Raw genomic sequence first — 23,633 nt, 5'->3', positions numbered from 1 at the left:
TGTGGCAAAATGGCTTAAGGCCATCACAAAGCCCTGACCTCAATCCCATAAATAAATTGTGGGAAGAATTGAAAAAGCGTGTGCAAGCAAGGAGGCCTGCAAACCTGACTCAGTTACACCAGCTCTGTCAGGAGGAATGGGACAAAATTCACCCAACTTGTTGTGGGAAGCTTGTGGAAGGCTACCTGAAACGTTTGACCCAAGTTAAACAATTTAAAGGCAATGCTACCAAATACTAATTGAGTGTATGTAAACTTCTGACCCACTGGGAATGTGATGAAAGAAACAAAAGCTGAAATAAATCATTCTCTCTACTATTATTCTGACATTTCACATTCTTAAAATAAAGTGGTGATCCTAACAGGGAATTTTTACATTGGATTAAATGTCAGGAATTGTGAAAAACTGAGTTTAAATGTATTTGGCTAAGGTGTATGTAATCTTCCGACTTCAACTGTAAGTATTCACACGCATTAGTCAATACTATGTAGAAGCACCTATTGCAACAATTACAGCTGTGAGCCTTTCTGGGTAAGAGCTTTCCACACCTGGATTGTGCAACATTTGCCCATTATTATTTTCAAAATTATTCAAGCTCTGTTAAGTTGGTTGTTGATCAATGCTAGACAACCATTTTCAGGTCTTGCCATAGGTTTTCAAGTAGATTTAAGTCAAAACTGAACATTCACTGTCTTCTTGTTAGATTTGGCCTATAGGTTATTGTCCTGTTACAGCCATTAAACTCTGTAACTGTTTTAAAGTCACCATTGGCCTCATGGTGAAATCCCTGAGCAGTTTCCTTCCTCTCCGGCAATTGAGTTATAAAGGACTCCTGTATCTTTGAAGTGACTAGGTGTATTGACATTCAAAGTGGGATTAACCATTAGCCTCAATGGTCGCACCCCCGCAAAAATCTAATTATAATCCCAATCAAGATCTGTCTGTTTTAAAATAGAGATACACTATATATATACAAGTATGTGGACACCCTTTCAAATTAGTTGATTCGGCTATTTCAGCCACATCCGTGGCTGACAGGTGTATCAAATCGAGCACACATCCATGCGATCTCCATAGACAAACATTGGCAGTAGAATGGCCTTACTGAAGAGCTCAGTGACTTTCAACGTGGCATCGTCATGGGATGCCACCTTTCCAACAAGTCACTTCATAAAATTTCTGCCCAGCTAGAGCTGCCACAGTTAACTGTAAGTGCAGTTATTGTGAAGAGGAAATGTTCAGAAGAAACAACGGCTCAGCCTCAAAGTTGTAGGCCACAAAAGCTCACAGAAGAGGACCGTCGAGTGCTGAAGCGCATAGCATGTCAAAATCGTCTATCCTTGGTAGCAACACTCATTCCCGAGTTCCAAACGGCCTCTGGAAGCAACGTCAGCACAACAGCTGTTTGCCGGGAGCTTCATGAAACGGGTTTCCATGGCCGAGCAGCTGCATACAAGCCTAAGATCACCATGCGCAATGCCAACTGTCGGCTGGAGTGGTGTAAAGCTCGACGCCATTGGACTCTGAAGCAGTTCTATGGAGTGATGAATCGCGCTTCACCATCTGGCAGTCTTACAACGAATCTGGGTTTAGTGGATGCCGGGAGAACGCTACCTGCCCGAATGCATAGTGCCAACTGTTAAGTTTGGTGGAGGAGGAATAATGGTCTGGGGGTGTTTTTCATGGTTCAGTCTAGGCCCCTTATTTCCAGTGAAGGGAAATCTTAACGCTACAGCATACAATGACATTCTAAACAATTCTGTATTTTCAACTTTGTGGCAACAGTTTGGGCAAGGCCCTTTCTCATTTGAGTATGACAATTCCACCGTGCACAAAGTGAGGTCCATACAGAAATGGTTTGTCGCGATCAGTGTGGAAGAACTTGACTGGACTGCACAGAGCCCTTTCCTCAACCCTATCGAACACCTTTGGGATGAATTGGAACACCGACTGCGAGCCATGCTTTATCGGCCAACATCAGCGCCCGACCTCACTAATGCTCTTGGGACTGAATAGAAGCAAGTCCCCGCAGAAATGTTCCAACATCTAGTGGAAAGCCTTCCCAGAAAAGTGGAGGCTGTTAATGTTCATGATTTTGGAATGAGATGTTCGACGAGCAGGTTTCCACATACTTTTGGTCATGTAGTGTATCTGTTTTTTTTTTCAGAGCTAGAGCAGTGTTTTTTAGACCATGAGAAATCCCACAAAATCATAAGTAGGGTTCGAACGGTTTGGCCTAAAAACTAATATGACCACTCTATTGAAAGATGAGACTCTAACAAACATGTTTTAATGGAAGTATATATATATATATATATATGGAGATATTTTAGGCACTAAACTAAGGGGATAAATACGTGTAAAAAAAAAACATTTTTTTTTCTTCCTGATCTTTCTAATATCCCTCAGACATAGGAAAGACATTTCAGAACAAACTTTCTTTAGATTTTTTGGGGGACTATCTGTTGTTCCATGTAGTGAATCTGTTATTCAATGTGTTTCTATTGGCTAATAGCAGTAATAGCAGTAATGCCAAATTAATTGAAACTAAAACAAGATATACCTTAAGGGGCCTTACAATTAACAAAATAACAAAATAATCCTTGGTATAACCATCTTAAAACAATTCCATAAGTTATCTTAGAACACCCCCCCTTGCTTAGACAGGGCTTAGACTCTAGCGTGTTAATACCTTCACTATGCTCAAAGGGATATTCAAGGACAGTGACAAAATAAATTCTAAATGGAATACATTTTATGGAGTGGATTAGTGCATGTATGCAAGGTACAGGCTAATTTGCGCATACTGTAGCAGTGCACGTGGCCCTTACATAACATACTTGAGCGATAGAGTGGAGGATAGGGTAGCCTACATTTTTTACAGTGCTCAGATTTTTCTCCGCAACCTTATGGCCCTATGTCTCTCAGTTTAACAACTGATTTTAGACACTCCAGATACATTTCACCCGCTACAAAGACGGTAAATTACAATGTGAATTCAACATGCACAATAAATTCAGGGTGACTGACCAATAACGTAGTCTCGAGTTACAAAATATATGTTAGTTATTGTAATGTGTGTGTACTGGCGGCAGAGAAGTCAGGCGCAGGAGAGCAAAGACTATTTACAACGGTGCAGTTTAATAATAAAATCACCGTGAACAAACACAATAAATGAATACAATGGGACAAAACCCGTTGCACGCCAGACATAACATGCACAAACTCTTACAATCAACAATACTGGACAAGGACATGTGGGGAACAGAGGGTTAAATACACAACATGTAATTGATGGGATTGAAACCAGGTGTGTGGGAAGACAAGACAAAACAAATGGAAAATGAAAGGTGGATCGGCGATGGCTAGAAGACCGGTGACGTCGACCGCCGAACGTCGATCCGAACAAGGAGAGGGACCGACTTCGGAGGAAGTCGTGACAGTTATCATGAGTAATGCTTGACCTTTCAGTAAAAATCAGTTTAATATCGAAATGGTGTACTGTAATGTCCTGTTGAATAATTAAAGTAAATTACACCTATAACTGTATCCATTACAGCGATTACATGTTTAAACATTGAAACAGAAACATTTCCCCAGCCTAACCATCTCCTGCTCAATTTGGCAGACCCTGCATGGGAGGACATATGGGTCAGATAGGGAGTGAAAAAGACCCCTCCACCAGCACTGGGTGTGAGAATATGTGCGTGTCGATGTGTGTGTCTGTGTGCTGATGGTGTAGGGGAGACCTGATGGCATGATTAATACAGCCTATCACTAACGGCTGTGGTTATGCTCCGCTGGGTGTGAGAGAGACTGACCCAGTGATGCACTGCCCCGCGCCCCCATTCATCATTAACCATGGCTGCCCTGCTGCCTCCCTCCTGACTGCAGCCTGGATCCCCTCCCTCTCCACTGCTCAGTCCCACACCCACCAGGCACCAGGCAACAACTCCCCAAGAGAGAGAGAGAGAGCATGAAAATGCAATCAGAGATATTGTAATGTGATTTCGAGGCTCCAGCCTAAGACGGCTTCATGTTTATACGCTAATGTGCATTAAAGTATCTCAGTAACTTTACATTGGATTTTGTTCTTCAGCCAGGGTTGTTTGCAGCACTATGTACGTAGTGAAATGAAATGCCAAAGTCTCACTAATAAAATAATTTGGCCTGAACATTTTTAATGGGCCTCTCCCTCCCACGAGCGATGCCATTTGAAAGTTTAGTAGGCATTGTTAATCTTAACACAGATGACAGGCGTGCCACAAGGATATCCCCACACAAAATTAACATTATCTTTTCTGATTTGATATGTCAAAACATTATTTGTATTTTGCCGGGAGAATGCTAAGTGTGTGTTTGAAGGGTACAGTGTAGACGCTGGTATTTCTATCCCCTCGTCCTCTCCTCGCTCTCATTGTCCATTTTCCTTTCTCTCTCTTTACCTTTTGCATTTCATTCCACACACGTTCTCTATCAGTCCACCTTCCTTCAAGGGTGTCCATGTTGTCTGCCATTAGAGTCTGCAGCTGTGGGCCTGAGATAAAGATTATCAGAGCACATTTCACACACCAGCAATAACTTCTCTAAACACAGACTTAAGAGCTAATTAAAAAAGAATGTGTTAGATGATGATTGTTTATAACTCATTCCTCATACAATGAGGGCCGACATGTTTTTTTTTCTACATGGTCAGACGCCTGGGCGCTGGGGCGAGGGGGAGACAATGTGGACAAATGGTCAAGCAGCACTCGTCCATCAAGGTGCATGGGAGGAGGTAATATACATGGGGCTGTACTCTGGAGCCCATTCATCTGCAGCACTGTGTGTGATGTCAGGAGAGATGGCTGAGAGGAGAGCAGCCCAGTATACACACACACACACACACACACACACACACACACACACACACACACACACACACACACACACACACACACACACACACACACACACACACACACACACACACACACACACACAGATAAAAGCTAAAAGTCCTATATGATATATTGTTGTATGAAGGTCTGACAGTGGCTGATGCATCTGCATTCACCACTTGTTTTTAGGCAGAAATACTTCCCCCTTCCATTTCTCCAGACATAGGAGGCTTTTCTTAGGGCAATTCACCAACCTGCAGAATGTGTTCTGAATTATTAAATCTCCTGATAGAGAGGGCGCTTGCCGGTAAAATGGTGTTAGTTTTGCTCTCCGGCTGGACATCCACTGGAAACTCAGAGGAGAACTACTTACAGCACAGTGGCTCACAAACTCCCAGGCTCCCAATACTGAGCGACTGCGTGGATCTATCCATTTACATCCATTCGAAAAGCTGTGACTGGATATTTAAACTGATTCACTCAGACAGAAATAGAATTGTTTTGGAAAGGAGGCACATCATGTTGAAAGGAGGCACATCATCATGGCCCCAGTGTATGTGGCAGGCGACCCTTTAATCTATACAGTACTATCTGAAGTAGTAGACACTGTCATGGCTGTTGTTGTTGCTTACACAAACATGGATCTAATGAGAAGCCCCCCTCCCCTGGTTCTCTATTCATGGCAGATTTGGTTGCAATATCACAGTCATCATGCTGCAATTGATCTGGGTTAATCTCACCACTGCGCAGCACTAATCTAGTGAAGAGGCAATTATAGAGCTTCAGCAGCACTGCACACTGTATACCCGAATGAGACCTACGTACATCACCTCCTCCATATTTTCATTTTATGTTTCCCTATTCCCTCCTGTTCTCTCTTTCTCTCACACACACACACACACACACACACACACACACACACACACACACACACACACACACACACACACACACACACACACACACACACACACACACACACACATACACAAAGACCCAGCCTTTGCTTTGCTGATTTCTCCCGACTCATAAATATTAAAAACAAGCCCTGCTTATTGGCGTGCATAATTTAAGACTTTATTAAAACAAGCTAGCCTAGGTATTTTTGCCTTGTGCTGTTAAAGTGCACCTAGATAATACCACCTCAGGCCCAGGAAATAACTTTTATCCACCCTTGTGTCTCCTCTGATACTACCAGAGTCATGCTGAGGTCACTGCATCGTGTTGTGTGTCAGTGCACAGAGGATGAGTCAGTGCAAAGTAGGCATACTGTGTACAATTTTGTCCAGAGACTCTGCTAGTTGCTTACCAGTGTGGTGTCTGCGTGGTTGAGGTCCTGCTGGTAGGGGACGACAGAGAGCTCGGCCAGCACCTGGTGGAGGATGGCGGTCTGCTCCCTGCTGCCGTGGATCGCTCCAGGTAGCCAGCGTCCTACAGCCTCTCCACTATCCCCGACCCTGGGGAAAAACATGCCTGTTGTCTCGGCACAAACACAGTGTCGTGTTGTGACTATCATTAATGCGATGACGGCTATTCATCGAATAATTACATACCACGTTCAATTATTACGCAATTAAATTAATCATATAACAATTTATCAAGTAGTAGTCTGAGGCACCACGGGAAAAGTTTATTTAATGAGTTTCCCGAATTAACTTAAATATCGATCAGAATATCTAAATATCATAGCCGTCATCCATCAATCACTTGCTAATTGTTACCTTATCAGTCTCATTCTGAATGTCACTAAATTCTTGGATATCTGCACGAACCCTTGCATAAATTATGAATCAGCGATATACAAATTGGCTTAAGTATTTATTTACTAACTAACTAAATAATCACACAGAAATACATAAACACACAGAAATACATAAACACACACACAAGGTATTGGTTACGAACACAATGCAATGAAAGGTCCCTAGTGGACTAAACTGATATGACGGTATGCTACACAAAATGGCGGATTCAAAAGAGAGGGAAAGGGAGAGACAAAGGAATTCAACTATTGTACATACAGCTGATAACTATGCTCATGGAAATGCGAATACTTTGTACATGAACGGCTTCTCATTTTAAATAATTGCAGTGTACATATTTACGTGTGTATGTCTTTGCTGTCTCTCTGTTGAAATCGCCAGTCCGTCTGTGGAGAGTAGTTTGACAGAAGTCTCTGGTTTGTCCCCCAGAGGTCACAATGTATTTTGTAGCTGTAGCTTCTCTATCTCGGACTGTCTGTTAGAACGAATCTTTCAGAGGTCTACCCCGCATTGTTCAGCGGGCTCCGTTTGTTAGAATAGAGGTATCTATAGTGGTGAGAGTAAATTGTGCTTTGTCTTCTCGTCTTCGGTCGAGTTTACTAGACTAAAGTACTTAAACAGCTGCAAACTGAATTCTTGTGTAGTCTTCTTCTTCGATACAGAGTTTCAGAGTTTCTAACCATGTTGGTCACGCTGGTCTAATGTAAAGTCTAAACATTTTACACGTCTGGCTTACCGTCCGTGTACTGGTCTAATGTGAATTTCGTCATTAGGGGTTTTATGCACTCCGGCAAAAGGGGGCATTCCATTTTTTTATTTCACCTTTATTTAACCAGGTAGGCTCATTTACAATTGCGACCTGGCCAAGATAAAGCAAGGCAGTGCAACACAAACAACACAGAGTTACACATGGGATAAACAAACGTACAGTCAATAACACAATAGAAAAATCCATATACAGTGTGTGCAAATGTAATAAGATTAGGGAGGTAAGGCAATAAATAGGCCATAGTGCCGAAATAATTACAATTTAGCAATTAAACACTGGAGATGATAGATGTGCAGAAGATGAATGTGCAAGTAGAGTTACTAGGGTGCAAAGGAGCAAAAAATAAATAACAATTTGGGGATGAGGGAGTTGGGTGGGCTATTTACAGATGGGCTGTGTACAGGTGCAATGATCGGTAAGCTGCTCTGACAGCTGATGCTTAAAGTTAGTGAGGGAGATATAAGACTCCAGCTTCTGTGATTTTTGCAATTCGTTCAAGTCCATGATGCCGACATTTACATTTGACATTTTAGTCATTTAGCAGACGCTCTTATCCAGAGCGACTTACAGTAGTGAATGCATACATTTCATTTCATGCATTTAAAAAAAAAAAAATTATGTTGTACTGTGCATAATGTCTGTGCTTACGTGGGTGTGGTCACTGACTGGGTAGAACTTTCATATGAGAAACAATGATCATTTAGAAGGCTAACATCACATTTCATCTTCGCACAAATAGTTTCATATTTAATCATATAAGTTCCACAATATTTAGATGTAAACCTGACAACTGAGAAATGTACACTTTCAGAGATACAGTTATGTTGTTGTACCGTCTTTAATGACGTCACACAATCGTAATGAATTTCACAGGATTGTTCTTTAAATACCCACGGACCATTCCAAATGTTTGGATTACAGAAATATTGTTTCATTATCCAATCTTGGATGTTACAGTACTACAAAATCTCTCTCTGTTGTAACAAAGGGTTTTTTAACTTCCATTTCTGCAGAGTGGGAGAGAGAGTTCCTGCAAGGTATTTATGACCATCATAAAATGGCCAACTTCACTTCCCCCCTTCTCTGGTGGGAGAGAGGGGCTCCCCGATCCTCACCCAGGAGGGAAGTCATGACAACAGCATGTGAGCATGGGAACAAACTATTCATAAAAGCACCCCAACCACCCCCCCTTTTTACTCTGCACTGGTGATCACTAATCATACGGTTTTGATACGGCTGCCCCTTTGTTTGCTACATCTGTCACTGTCACACTGTGCATGTGTCTGTACTTGTTCATTATACCTTTGATTTTTCAAGTGACAACAGTGAGGTGGCAAACAGGGATTGCCACTGCATGGTATACGACAGAACATCGAAAAACAAATGAGCATAGGTCTTCAACAGGATTAGCACATTGCAGAGTTTTGGATCATTGACAGCTGTTAACATGGTTCCATAAGGACTAGTTTCAAAGGTCCTTCCTCCAGTGGTGTCTGACAGTAGTGGATATGCTAATAAATATATATTTTAATATTTAAAAATAAAACAAAAAAACGGGCCTGTTAAGATTTTTTTTTTAAGATGTTTGCGTAATTTCTCTCTTATACTAATCTATAATGAGCCTTTGGCTGATCAGTGGGCAATGGCCAGTCCCCGGTTTTATGATAGGCTGAGCTGAGGTCACGCAAACTCACATTCTATTCCGACTCTGGATATGACCCAGATGCAGACACGGGAGGCGGATAGTACAGTTCTCAGATGATTTATTAGAAACACGAGGCAGGCAAAGGGCAGGTCAAGGGCAGGCAGAGGTTCGTGATCAGGTCAGAGTCGGGCAGGTACAGGACTGCAGGCAGGCTCGGGGTCAAGGCAGGCAGCTGTTCGTAATCGGGTCAGAGTCAGGCAGGTACAGGAAGGCATGCAAGCTCGGGGTCAGGGCAGGCAGGATGGTCAGAACCAGGAAAAACTAGGAAACAGAACTAGAGAAACAGGAAGGCGGGAAAGAACACTGGTAAGACCTGACAAGACGAGACGAACTGGCAACAGACAAACAGAGAACACAGGTATAAATACACTGTAACGGCAGTTGTATAGAGGGGACCAAGGCGCGGCGTGTTGAGTGCTCATGATATTATTTGATTTAATGAAAAAATGAAACACTTTACAAAGGAACAAAAACGACAGCAAACAGTTCCGTAAGGCAACAACCACAATACGGAAAACAACTACCCTCAAAACACCATAGAAAAACCCCAACTTAAATATGATTTCCAATTAGAGACAACACAAACCAGCTGCCTCCAAATGGAGATCATCCCAAAACTCAACATAGAAATAGAAAAACAAGAACTAAACATAGAAACAACAAACATAGACTGCCCACCCATATCACACCCTGACCTAAATACACAGAGACAAAACAGCTCTCATAGGTCAGAGCGTGACAGTACCCCCCCCAAAGGTGCGGACTCCTGGCCGCAAACCTGAACCTATAGGGGAGGGTCCGGGTGGGCATCTGTACTTGGCGGCGGCTCTGGTTCGGGGCGTAGCACCCCCACCGCCCGCTGATCCCCCCCGCTTCTGTATGTCCAGAGGAACCAGACCGTGGATCATCGCCAGAAGCGTTGTACCGCCAACGGCCGCTGAAGACTCTAGGCTAAAGGCTGCCACTGGAGGCTCCGGACTGGGGAGCGTCGCTGGAGGCTCCGGACTGGGGAGCGTCGCTGGAGGCTCTGGACTGGGGAGCGTGGCTGGAGGCTCCGGACTGGGGAGCGTCGCTGGAGGCTCCGGACTGGGGAGCGTGGCTGGAGGCTCCGGACTGGAGAGCATCGCTGGAGGCTCTGGACTGGGGAGCGTCGCTGGAGGCTCCGGACTGGGGAGCGTCACTGGAGGCTCCGGACTGGGGAGCGTCGCCTTGAGGCGCCGAACTGGGAAGCGTCATTATAGGTTCCGGACTAGGGACCGTTGCTGCAGGCTCCATACCATGGATCATCTCTACAGGTTCTGCGCCATGGATCATCACTGGAGGCTTCGTACCCTGGATCATCGCTACAGGCTCCGGGCCATGGATCATTCCTGCAGGCTTCTTGCCATGGATTATCCCTACAGGCTCCGGACCATGGATAATCCCTACAGGCTTCTTGCCATGGATTACCTCTGGAGGCTTCGTGCCATGGAACATCCCTACAGGCTCCGGGCCATGGATCATCACTACAGGCTTCGTGCCATGGATCATCTCTACAGGCTTCGGACCATAGATTATCATTGGAGGCTTTTCTCGTGGAGCTGGAACAGGTCTCACCGGACTGGAGAGACGCACTGAGGACCGGGTGCACAGAGCAGGCACCGGACGTACTGGGCTATGGAGGCCCACTGGATGGAGAGTGTGAGGAGCAGGCACAGGACGTATTGGGCTATGGAGGCGCACTGGAGGGAGAGTGCGAGAAGCAGGCACAGGACGTACTGGGCAATGGAGGCGCACTGGAGAGAGAGTGCGAGAGGCAGGCACATTCTCACCACAATAAGCACGGGGAGTTGGCTCAGGTCTCACCCCTGGCCCCGCCAAACTACCCGGTAGGCTACGATACCTGTCTATTACCTGGCCCCAAATCCAGTTTCTCCTTTCGATCCAATCCTCATTAGACCAGGTATCCAGCTCTCATAGGTCAGAGCGTGACATACACAGGGGAAAATGGGAAGATGGGCAACACCTGGAGGGGTTGGAGACAAGCACAAACACAGTTGAACCAGATCAGGGTGTGACACATTCAAAGTCAAACGTGGCATCAGCAAAGAGACCTCCTCTGACTGTCATCAGTTAGATCATAAATCGTAAAAAAAAAGCAAAGGGTGCATATAAAAGTAGAATGAGCACATTCTACATCTTCTCCTCACTCAAAACTTGCTATTTTTGGGGCGGCTAAAACCATCATTTGGTCAAACAGCTGGGGCCTGCTGCTGTGATGAGCGAGCCACTCTCCTCTCCCCCATATGTTGTAGAGAAAAATGCACTCTGATCATATAACATTTCAAAATGTAAAAAAATAACAACTTTGGAAGCTTCGTCCACCTTGTTCCTGTCACAGCGAGGAGGGTCTTAGATTTATGTAGGTATAAAACATTTTTCTTAATATTCAGCTCAATAGCAATTATTTTACAACCAAGATATTTGATATGTAGCCTACAACTGCAATTTTTTTTTTTAGGACATTACATTTAATGTTGGGTGAATACACGGCTACTAGCAGTGGGTATTATATTTAGACTTAGCGATCTAGTTAATGTGTTTTGAGTTTCTACTTCCTCAGTTGTTGAACCCCAACTTAATTAGCTTATGATTTTAGTGAGTGCACATACATGTGTATGTAATTCATCTCCAAAAAAAATATTTATAATCAGAACTTCCTATTTTTTGGGCGGCTAAAACCATCATTTGGAGTCCTATTTATAGTCTAATTGTCAACCCAAAATTCCTGACAATCACTGGATTAGGTTGCACATCCAAATATTTTGAATCATGCTTTCCTGGATGTGTTAGATCAGGTATTCCCAAACTGGGGTACGCGTACCCTGCAAAGCCGTCAGGGGTACACCAAATAAAAATGTGATTCACATTTAAAAAAAAATAATTTTTAATTGTCTTTACATTTTCAAACAGTCTCCATTTATATTTTCCAATTGGGCTATACATTTGTATTCTGCCCCTTGAATTGCGTTCCCATGCAAAACTAGACAGATAGCTAACAACTAAGTCTTCAATAAAACTCCCAAGGTGTGACTTTTCTTGAAAGAATATATTGAAAACGTTTATGTTGTGAAACTGTAAAATACAGAAAAGAATATACTTTAGTATTCAATTCAAATCGACATACTGTAGCTGTAAATTATACATTTCAAGTTGAAGTTGCATGAAAATACAAAACACGTGCCGAGGGTACCATGCATCTGGCATGACGCTAAACCATGTAGCTAATTGTTACTCATATGGTAATTGGCTAACTCCTTTCATTACTCTAATAATGTACAACCATCTCTGTTGAATAACAAAGCATATTACACTAGAAACAGTAACAAAACTTCAGTATTGTATGTTTTACAATTCGTTTACATGACGCACGAGCAAAGTAATACAGCTGACGGCATACATGAAAAGCATTGCAATTTGTGTGAGTAAATACAACCAACCAACATTGATATGTAAGCAACTCTATCAATAACAAGATTATCATCACTAGCTAAATGCTTGAATCGAATTCACAAACAAATATTTCCCGAGGCTGAAGCGTGACAAGAAATAGCTACACTGAAAGACCTGCACCGTAGCGTTGTTTTTAGCTGCTTCTATGCGTGCAGAACGAATTCTCTACTTCCTGTTTGCGTACAGTCTTTAAGTACCAGAAAGCTCCACTAGGGCGCAAATAACACCATGGAACACAATGAAAATCCATCTTAACCATTGTAATAAAATTATCTGTTACCTTCTAACAGGATGGCAGCACACTCCCCGCCTGGTATAATGAAATTGTGCCACTATGAAATAAAACATGTATTAAGAAACAAATAATGTCCTTTTAATATTATCTTTTGTCTCTAGGATGCTTCAGAAAGAAGAACAACAATCTCTGAGATTGGTCTCAGAAACACCTTAGCAGCTCCTTGCTTGACAATTTTTAGTTCTACTTTCCTAACCTTTTTGTCATTTATTGGTAAAGGTTTTGACCACAAGCCCGACTGGCCAGTCATTTCTGTACGCCTGACTGTCTTTCAATAAGACAACATCTCCCACTTTTACATTTGGCTTTTCTGCTGTCCATTTTCTGCGTCTCTGCAGCGTTGTCAGGTACTCCTGTCTCCACCTTTTCCAAAAAGGTGTCAGCGAGACACTGGACTTGCTTCCACTGTTTTCCATGAAGGTCGTACATGCTGAAGTATCCAGAAGGGGCTGAGGAAGCGCTGGTCTTTTGTGTCATAACATTGAGGGTGTGAGAATGGCAGGCATGTCAGGGTCGGTTGACACTGACACTAAGGGCCTTGCATTGATTATTGCCATAACTTCAGACATAAGAGTGCTCAAAACCTCATGTGTGAGACGAGTGGAGCCCGTCTGAAACAACATAGCATCTAGGATACCTCTGGAAACCCCAATGAGTCTTTCCCAAGAACCACCCATATGAGACGAGTGTGGGGGATTAAATATCCAAGTACATCCCTTGTCTGAGAGGTATTTGGTCAGTTCTGAGTCATTTGTGTCGATTCCCAGTTCCCTGCAGGCCCCTATAAAGTTTGTACCTCGATCAGAGCGTAGCACTTTTGCTGGACCACGGATAGAGAAAAAACGCCTCAGCGCGTTGATGAAGCTGGATGTGGACATGGATTCGATGAGCTCAATATGGACTGCTCTAGTAGACATACATGTAAAGAGCACCGCCCAGCGCTTGGAGTCTGCACTACCACCTCTAGTGCGACGAGTTATGACATTCCATGGTCCAAACACATCAAGTCCAACGCTGGTGAATGGTGGTTCAGATGTGAGTCTGTCTGCAGGCAAGTCAGCCATCTTTTGGTCAACTAACCTTCCTCTAATCTTGCAGCAGGTGACACACTTGTGGATGATACCAGAGACCAGACATTTGCTCCCAATAATCCAGAAGCCTGCTGCTCAAATAGCTCCATCTGAAAAATGACGGCCCTGGTGAGCCACTTGCTCGTGATAATGTCTTACCAGAAAAGTGGCGACATAATGTGTCAGTGGGATGATGAGAGGATGTTTTTCGTCTTGTCACATGTCGGCAGACGATAAGCGGCCTCCCACCCTCAGCAACCCATCCTCATCAATCACTGGATTCAGCTTTTTGAGTGTACTTTGTTTTGGGAACTCTTTTCCTTTCTCCAGGCATTTGAATTCCTCTTTGAAGGCTTCATGTTGAACACAGTGAATGATTGCTGTTTTGGCTTGTGACAACTCACTTGTACTGCATGGTTTATTACAGTCATGCCAGTCTCTACAGCTGGTGTTGTCCGCACCGTCATGGAAAGATCTGGCAACATGAATGAGTCGGGCTGTGGCTCGATTGAGAGCTTTCCAGCTTGAGAACCTCTCAAAGCGATGAGAGCCGAGTTGAGCTCCAGAAACGTTAGTGGCGAAGACAGTGACATCTGGTCGAATCTCTGCGTCTGCGTGAGGCTCTACAAGGTTAAAATTGATGGACTCAGGCTCACTTGAGTTTGCTTGGGTCAGGAAAGGTGGACCTGAGAACCAACTGATGTGCTTTAACCTGATAGGGCTAGGGGGCAGTATTGACACGGCTGGATAAAAAACGTACCCGATTTAATCTGGTTACTACTCCTGCCCAGTAACTAGAATATGCATATAATTATTGGCTTTGGATAGAAAACACTCCAACGTTTCTAAAACTGTTTGAATGGTGTCTGTGAGTATAACAGAACTCAAATGGCAGGTCAAAACCTGAGAGATTCCTTTACAGGAAGTGGCCTGTCTGACCATTTATTGTCTTTCTTTGACATCTCATTCCATTACAAAGGATCTCTGCGGTAACGTGACACTTCCCACGGCTCCAATAGGCTCTCAGAGCCCGGGAAAAACCTGAATGTCGTCATTCCAGCCCCAGGCTGAAACACATTATCGCCTTTCTCAAGTGGCCGATCAAGGGACTGTGGGCTTAGGCGTGTACACTGGCCGCCCCCGTCTTTGTGATTTTTCCTCTGTTTACCGAAAAGGAGATTCCCGGTCAGAATATTATCGCTTTTTTACGAGATAAATTGCATAAAAATTGATTTTAAACAGCGGTTGACATGCTTCGAAGTACGGTAATGGAATATTTAGAATTTTTTTGTCACGAATTGCGCCATGCGCACGACCCTGATTTACCATTTCGGATAGTTTCTGGAACGCACGAACAAAACGCCGCTATTCGGATATATCGATGGATTATTTTGGACCAAACCAACATTTGTTATTGAAGTAGCAGTCCTGGGAGTGCATTCTGACGAAGACAACAAAAGGTAATCAAACTTTTGTAATAGTAAATCTGATTTTGGTGAAGGCTAAACTTGCCGGGTGTTTAAATAGCTAGCCCGTGATGGCTGGGCTATGTACTTAGAATATTGCAAAATGTGCTTTCACCAAAAGCTATTTTAAAATCGGACATATCGAGTGCATAGAGGAGTTCTGTATCTATAATTCTTAAAATAATTGTTATGCTTTTTGTGAACGTTTATCGTGAGTAATTTAGTAAATTGTTAGTAAATTCCCCGGAAGTTTGCGGGGGGTATGCTAGTTCTGAACGTCACATGCTAATGTAAAAAGCTGTTTTTTGATATAAATATGAACTTGATTGAACAAAACATGCATGTATTGTATAACATAATGTCCTAGGTGTGTCATCTGATGAAGATCATCAAAGGTTAGTGCTGCATTTAGCTGTCTTCTGGGTTTTTGTGACATTATATGCTAGCTTGAAAAATGGGTGTCTGATTATTTCTGGCTGGGTACTCTGCTGACATAATCTAATGTTTTGCTTTCGCTGTATTTCCTTTTTGAAATCGGACAGTGTGGTTAGATAAAGGAGAGTCTTGTCTTTAAAATGCTGTGAAATAGTCATATGTTTGAAAAATTGAAGTTTTTATATTTTTGAGGAATTTGTAATTCGCGCCACGCCTATCATTGGATATTGGAGCAGGTGTTCCGCTAGCGGAACGTCTAGATGTAAGAGGTTTTAATAAAGAGCGCAGCTAGTATGGGCCTGGTTGCACAGTCTGCTGGATTGCTGTCAGTGTTTACATAACACCACTGATCTGGATGGGTAGACTTCCTGATGCGAGTTACCCTATTGGCAACATACACATAGAATCTTTTGGTGACATTGTGGATGTAACCGAGAACTATCTTACTGTCTGTGTAGAACTTGGTCGCATTTACATCAATGTCCATTTCATCTCTGATCAGTTCATACATCTCAACAGCTGGCACAGCCGCACACAGTCCTAGGCGTGGGATAGTGTGGGCCGGACGAGGGGCCAATTTTGATTTCCCCATGACAAATCCAACATGGCATTGACCTTCCGAGTCAATAACTCTCAGGTAGGCTACCGCTCCTAAGGCTACTGTAGAGGCGTCCCAGAAGATGTGTAGCTCTCTTCTTTGAGTGGTAGACAAAGAGACTGGGATGTAGGTCCGCTGAATATACACATGTTCCAACTCCATCAAAGATTCCTTCCACATTTTCCACTCCTCTTCTTTTTCTGTGGGAAGAGGGGCATCCCACTCACTCTGATCAGAAGAGAGTTCTCTGATTAAGGCTTTACCTTGCATTGTTATTGGAGCCACGAACCCAAGGGGGTCATAAAGACTATTCACTGTGGACAGGATGCCTCTCCGCGTAAAAGGCTTCTCATTGTGGAACACCTGGAATGAGAAGCTGTCTGTTTCCAGGTTCCAGGAAAGTCCCAGACTCCGTTGAAAGGGGAGAGGATCCACTCCTAGGTCCAGATCTTTTAAGTCTTTTGCACGGTCCTCCATAGGGAAGGCTTCCATAACTGTTTTACTATTGGATGCAATCTTGTGTAGTTTCATGTTGGACTCCGCTAACATTGCTTGTGTTTTTCTTAGAATGTTGATAGCTTCTTCTGTAGTAGCTACTGATGTCAGTCCATCATTGAAGTAGAACTTCCTCACTACATATTGCTTGGGTTCTGACCCGTGTTCCTTCTCACCCTGTAGAGCTGTTCGTTTCATGCAGTAGATGGCTATGGCTGGTGAGGGGCTGTTCCCAAATACATGGACTTTCATCCTGTTCTCAGTTATGTTTCTATCTGGGTTGTTGTCTTCATACCAGAGAAACCTTAAGTAATCTCTGTGATCCTCACGTACACCAAAACAGTAAAACATTTGTTGCACATCTGCCGTTAGTGCAATGCAATCCTTGCGGAAGTGCATTAGGACACCCAAGAGTGTGTTGTTTAAGTCTGGATCACTGAGCAGAACATCGTTAAGTGACATGCCTTGACACTGGAGCACTGGAGTCAAATACTACTCTTATTTGTTCAGGCTTTTGTGGATGGTAAACACCAAATATGGGCAGATACCAGCGTTCTTTGTCTCCCTCTAGTGGCGGAGAAGGTTCGGCTTGGTCGTTATCCAGCATCTTTTGCATGAAGTCAATAAAATGACGCTTCATGTCAGGCTTTTTGTCTAAAATCCTGCGAAGTGATGTGAGACGGTTCATGGCCTGCTCCCTGTTATTAGGAAGGCGACGTCTAGTGGGGCAAAAGGGTAGTGGAGCCACCCAGTTATTTCCATCATCCTGGAAAACCTGTTTGTCCATAATGTCCAAGAAGGCTTTGTCCTCCACTGATGGTGCTGGTTTATCATCATCTTGTGTTTTGTCGAACACGGAACATCCCAGGCTGTCTGTGTTCACAGTTGTGTTTGGATCTCTCGAGTGCACTGTAGAGGGAGAGATGTGTTTCTCAGCTACGCTGTTGTAGTTGTCTTTCACCTGGATGATGTCAGGGCAAGGGCTCAGATAGGATGTGCGACCGTTTTGAAGTATGTTTGTCCTGAAGGAGCGGACCGAAAGAGGAGATTGAGGCAGCTAAAGCGGAGCAGCGATATTACGAGGCACTATACCAACCACGAGGCAAGTGCGAGAGGCAGCCCCCCAATTTTTTTTTTGTTTGGGGGGGGCACACTGGGAGATTGGCAGAGTCAGGTTGGAGACCTGAGCCAACTCCCGTGCTTACCATGGGGAGCGAGTGACGAAGCAAGCACCGTGTTATGCGGTGATGCGCACTGTGTCGCCAGTGTGCATTCACAGGCCGGTGTGATCTGTGCCCGCGCCCCGCATTTGTCGAGCTAGGTTGAGCATCCAGCCAGGACGGGTTGTGCCAGCTCTACGCTCGAGATCTCCATTGCGCCTCCACGGCCCAGTATATCCTGTGCCTGCCCCACGTACCTGGCCTCCAGTGAGTCTATTCAGCCTGGTACGCCCTGTGAATACTTATCGCACTTGCCCTGAGGTGCGTGTTTACCAGTCTGGCGCCACCTGTGCCAGCCCCACGCATCAGGCCTCCAGTGCGCCTGCCCAGTCCGGGGTGTCCTGTTCCTGCTCCCCGCACTCGCCCTGAGGTGCGTGTTACTAGTCTGGCACCACCTGTGCCAGCCCCACGCATCAGGCCTCCAGTGCGCCTGCCCAATCCGGGGTGTCCTGTTCCTGCTCCCTGCACTCGCCCTGAGGTGCGTGTTACTAGTCTGGCGCCACCTGTGCCAGCCCCATGCATCAAGCCTCCAGTGCACATTCCCAGTCCAGAGCTTCCGGCGACAGTTCCCAGTCTAAAGCTTCCAGCGACAATTCCCAGTCTAGAGCTTCCGGTGACAGTCCCCAGTCCAGAGCTTCCGGCGACAGTTCCCAGTCCAGAGCTTCCGGCGACAGTTCCCAGTCCGAAGCTTCCGGCGACAGTTCCCAGTCCAGAGCTTCTGGCGACAGTTCCCAGTCCGGAGCTTCCGGCGACAGTTCCCAGTCCGGAGCTTCCGGTTACAGCCTACAGTCCGGAACCTCCTGAGACGGCCTACAGTCCGGAACCTCCTGAGATGGCCTACAGTCCAGAACCTCCTGAGACGGCCCACAGTCCGGAACCTCCTGAGACGGTCCACAGTCCGGAACCTCCGGCGACGGTCCACAGTCCGGACCCTCCGGTGACGGCCTGCAGCCCAGAGTTTCCGGCGGCGGCCTGCAGCCCAGAGTCTCCGGCGGCGGCCTGCAGCCCAGAGTCTCCGGCGGTGGCCTGCAGCCCAGAACCTCCGGCGGCGGCCTGCAGCCCAGAACCTCCGGCGGCGGCCTGCAGTCCAGAGTCTCCGGCGGCGGCCTGCAGCCCAGAGACTCCGGCGGCAGCCTGCAGCCCAGAACCTCCGGTGGCAGCCCAGAGTCTCCGGCGACCCAGAGACTCTACCCTCCTTTTTTTGGGAGGGGGGGGCTTGTTGTTGTTGTTTTGTTTAGGTGCGGTCGGAGTCCACACCTTTGGGGGGGGGTACTGGCACGTCCTGACCATAGAAATATGTTATTTTCTATGGTAGAGTAGGTCAGTGTGTGACAGGTTTTTTTCTATGTTTTCTATTTCTATGATGTCAGGTTCTAGTTTTATATGTCTATGTTGGGGTTTTGTTTGGGATGACCTCCAATTAGAGGCAGCTGGTCCTCGTTGTCTCTAATTGGAGATCATACTTAAGTAGGGTTTTTTTCCACCTGGGTTTGTGGGAGATTGTTTTTGAGTACGTGTATGTTCACTCTGCGTCACGGTTTGTTGTTTTTTTGTTATTCAGTTTAATTATATGTATTGCATAGTTTTACAGTGCACTGGTTATCAAGGGGCGAAGTATTGACACGTTTTTGAATTGAGAGACGAGCTTAAAGATTTCTTTACTGACCATCATTTTCACTTGTCTGACCGCTTGCATGATGACAAGTTTCTCACACGACTGGCCTATCTGGGTGATGTTTTTTCTCACCTGAATGATTTGAATCTAGGATTACAGGTACTCTCCCCAACTATATTCAATGTGCGGGACAAAATTGAGGCTATGATTAAGAAGTTGGAGCTCTTCTCTGTCTGTATTAACAAGGACAGCACACAGGTCTTTCCATCATTGTATGATTTTTTTTGTTTGCAAATTAACTCAAGCTGACGGACAATGTCAAATCAAATGTTATTAGTCACATCCCCCGAATACAACAGGTGGAGACCTTACAGTGAAATGCTTACTTATGAGCCCCTAACCAACAAACAACCAACCAACCAAATATATGGATAAGAATAAGAAATAAAAGTAACAAGTAATTAAAGAGCAGCAGTAAAATAAAAGTAGCAAGTCTATATACAGGGGGGTACTGATACAGAGTCAATTTGCGGGGGCACTGGTTAGTTGAGGTAGTATGTACATGTACATTTTACATTTTGAGTAATTTAGCAGATGCTCTTATCCAGAGCGACTTACAGTAGTGAATGCATACATTTCATGCATTTTTTTTGTACTGGCCCCCCGTGGGAATCAAACCCACAACCCTGGTATTGCAAACACCATGCTCTACCAACTGAGCCACAGGGAAGTAGGTAGAGCTAGTAAAGTGACTATGCATAGATGATAACAACAGAGAGTAGCAGCGGTGTAAAAGAGGGGGGGCAATGCAAATAGTCTGGGTAGCTATTTGATTAGGTGTTCAGGAGTCTTATGGCTTGTTTAGAAGCCTCTTGGACCTAGACTTGGCTCTCCGGTACCGCTTGCCGTACGGTAGCAGAGAGAACAGTCTATGACTAGGGTGGCTGGAGTCTTTGACAATTTTTAGGGCCTTCCTTTGACACCGCCTGGTATAGAGGTCCTGGATGGCAGGAGGCTTGGCCCCAGTGATGTACTGGGCCATACGCACTAACCTCTGTAGTGCCTTGCGGTCAGAGGCTGAGCAGTTGCCATACCAGGCAGTGATGCAACCAGTCAGGATGTTCTAGATGGTGCAGCTGTAGAACCTTTTGAGGATCTGAGGACCCATGCCAAATCTTCTCAGTCTCCTGAAACCAATAGGTTTTGTCGTGCCCTTTTCACGACTGTCCTGGTTTGCTTGGACCATGTTAGTTTGTTGGTGATGTGGACACCAAGGAACTTGAAGCTCTCAACCTGTTCCACTGCAGCCCTGTCGATGAGAATGGGGGGTGCTCGGTCCTCTTTTTCCTGTAGTCCACAATAATTTCCTTTGTCTTGATCACATTGAGGGAGAGGTTGTTGTCGGTGATCAGGCCTACCACTGTTGTGTCATCGGCAAACTAAATGATGGTGTTGGAGTCGTGCTTGGCCGTGCAGTCATGAGTGAAAAGGGAGTACAGAAGGGGACTGAGCATGCACCCCAGAGGGGCCCGTGTTGAGGATCAGCGTGGTGGATGTGTTGTTACCTACCCTATACCACCTGGGGGCGGCCCGTCAGGAAGTCCAGGATCCAGTTGCAGAGGGAGGTGTTTAGCCCCAGGGTCCTTAGCTTATTGATGAGCTTTGAGGGCACTATGGGGTTGAATGCTGAGCTGTAGTCAATGAATAGCATTCTCACATAGGTATTATTTTTGTCCAGGTGGGAAAGGGCAGTGTGGAGTGCAATAGAGATTGCATCATCTATGGATCTGTTGGGGTGGTATGCAAATTGGAGTGGGTCTAGGGTTTCTGGGATAATGGTGTTGATGTGAGCCATGACCAGCCTTTCGAAGCACTTCATGGCGACAGATATCCGAATAAGAGAGCCTCATCAAAATTGCAACAAGCGGTTCTATGAAAATGTTATTTAATCAGAAGCCACTGCCAGATTTCTGGATTGGTATGTGCATCCTTTCAAGCACACCCTTCTCATTAACCTGTGGGGAATTATTCACCATTTTCGATGAACAAATAAAGTTTTATATGTAAGATGGCTAAATAAAGAGCAAAATTATTGATCATTATTATATTATTATTTGTACCATAGTCCTATAAGAGCTCTTTGTCACTTCCCATGAGCTGGGTTGTGACAAAAACTCACACTCATTCTTATGTTTAATAAATGTCTTGTATTATGTGTGTGTGGCAGGCTTACAATGATGGTAAAAAACAACATTTGAGAGTGCGCTGACCCTGGTGCTAGAGGGGGTACGCAGCTGGAGGTTGAATGTTTGAAGGGGTACGGGACTATAAAAAGTTTGGGAACCACTGTGTTAAATGAAACAACTTATTTCTTGAATACCGCAGGAGTCTATTTATTATACTTTTTAATAAAGCACTATGAATTACTTTAAATGAGGATTACTCCTGATTTGGGTCCAGGCTGGTGCCACGAACTGTAAAGGTTATTGGCACCAGTGGGAAATGCAATATAGCCTAAGACGCTTGGCATATATAACGTATATGGCTTAAGCAGACAGACAGGCAGACAAGCAAAGAACAAGAAGAAGCACAGCAGACGCTGAGACAGACAGACAGACAGCACAACAGGGAGGAATACAAAATGACTGGAGCAGAAGCACAGTTATAGTGCTGAGTTTTATCTACAGTGGTGTTTTTACATATTGTATTTGTTTTAAACATGAGGTGCATACAAAAGAGGCGGAAGACCATGTCTCGCCAGTTACTGGTACAGAAATGGTTGAGAAACACTGTACAGTACTGCCCAATGTTATGTTTCAGCACCAGGGGAGAACTGGTATCTAAGTAACACTTTTTGTTTCTTTCCTATTTAGTCAGTGATTGATAGAGCTAGTGCCACCAAATTTTATGACAGCAATGTATGTCCTCTACCATTAGCAACTGTAATTTCATTTCTAGGTTAAATTAGTTTAAATCAAATAGTCAGAGTGCACGGAACTTCCACAACGCTACTTCTGTACCTGCCGGTGGGGCTGAAGTAACACAGGCTGGGGACAGAAGTAAAGGCAGGTGAGAAAAGCATCTTATTTCCATGTCTTATTTCCATGTTTATGGCTTGAACTGCTAATTAATTTCAACAAATGTACTTTCAGCCATAATTTAATGTTTATGTCAGTTCAATAAATAAGGCTATAAATAAGGCTATAGGTGACTGCATCATTAATCAGACTAAAATGGATCACATAATAGCTATATTAACGATAATTTCCTCATCTCACTTTCATGTTAATGTAGTACATGTTTTTTCACAATTTTCAATTACTATTCAGGCTTAACCCTACAAATGTTACTTTCGTCCAATGATCTCTACATTTTTTGGGGAACTGAGCAAATTTCAGGTCTGCTGAGTGCAAACTTGAACGTTGTGAAGATTCTGTGCAACTTCCAGTCCGTGTTTACTGTGAACTCTGAGGCTGTACCCGCTTTGAGTTACAGTTTTAACAGTGGACATGTAGGCTATTGTAACTATTTGATCATAATGTAGGCCTACCAGAATGGTCTACCATCAAAAACAATGGAGAAAAATCATCCCATACATTTTAACATGGAAATAGCAGTTCTGTCTTTCAGCCAACAGTAGCAGCCAATGTGTGGTGTTCAATGTAGACCTACATTCCCATGAAACTCAAAACAAGTTCATCTACTAATGACCGCTCATGCTGTAAACACAGTCCAGTTCAAATAAAATGGCAAAGATCCATATATGGCAATGGTCTATTTGCTGCAGTAGGCCTATATGCAATGATTGTTTATTGTCACAACCTAATCAG

The sequence above is a fragment of the Salmo salar genome, chromosome ssa23 (genome assembly GCF_905237065.1).
Source record: "Salmo salar chromosome ssa23, Ssal_v3.1, whole genome shotgun sequence".
Taxonomy (NCBI): Eukaryota; Metazoa; Chordata; class Actinopteri; order Salmoniformes; family Salmonidae; genus Salmo; species Salmo salar.
Note: the sequence above shows the minus strand (reverse complement) of the source record.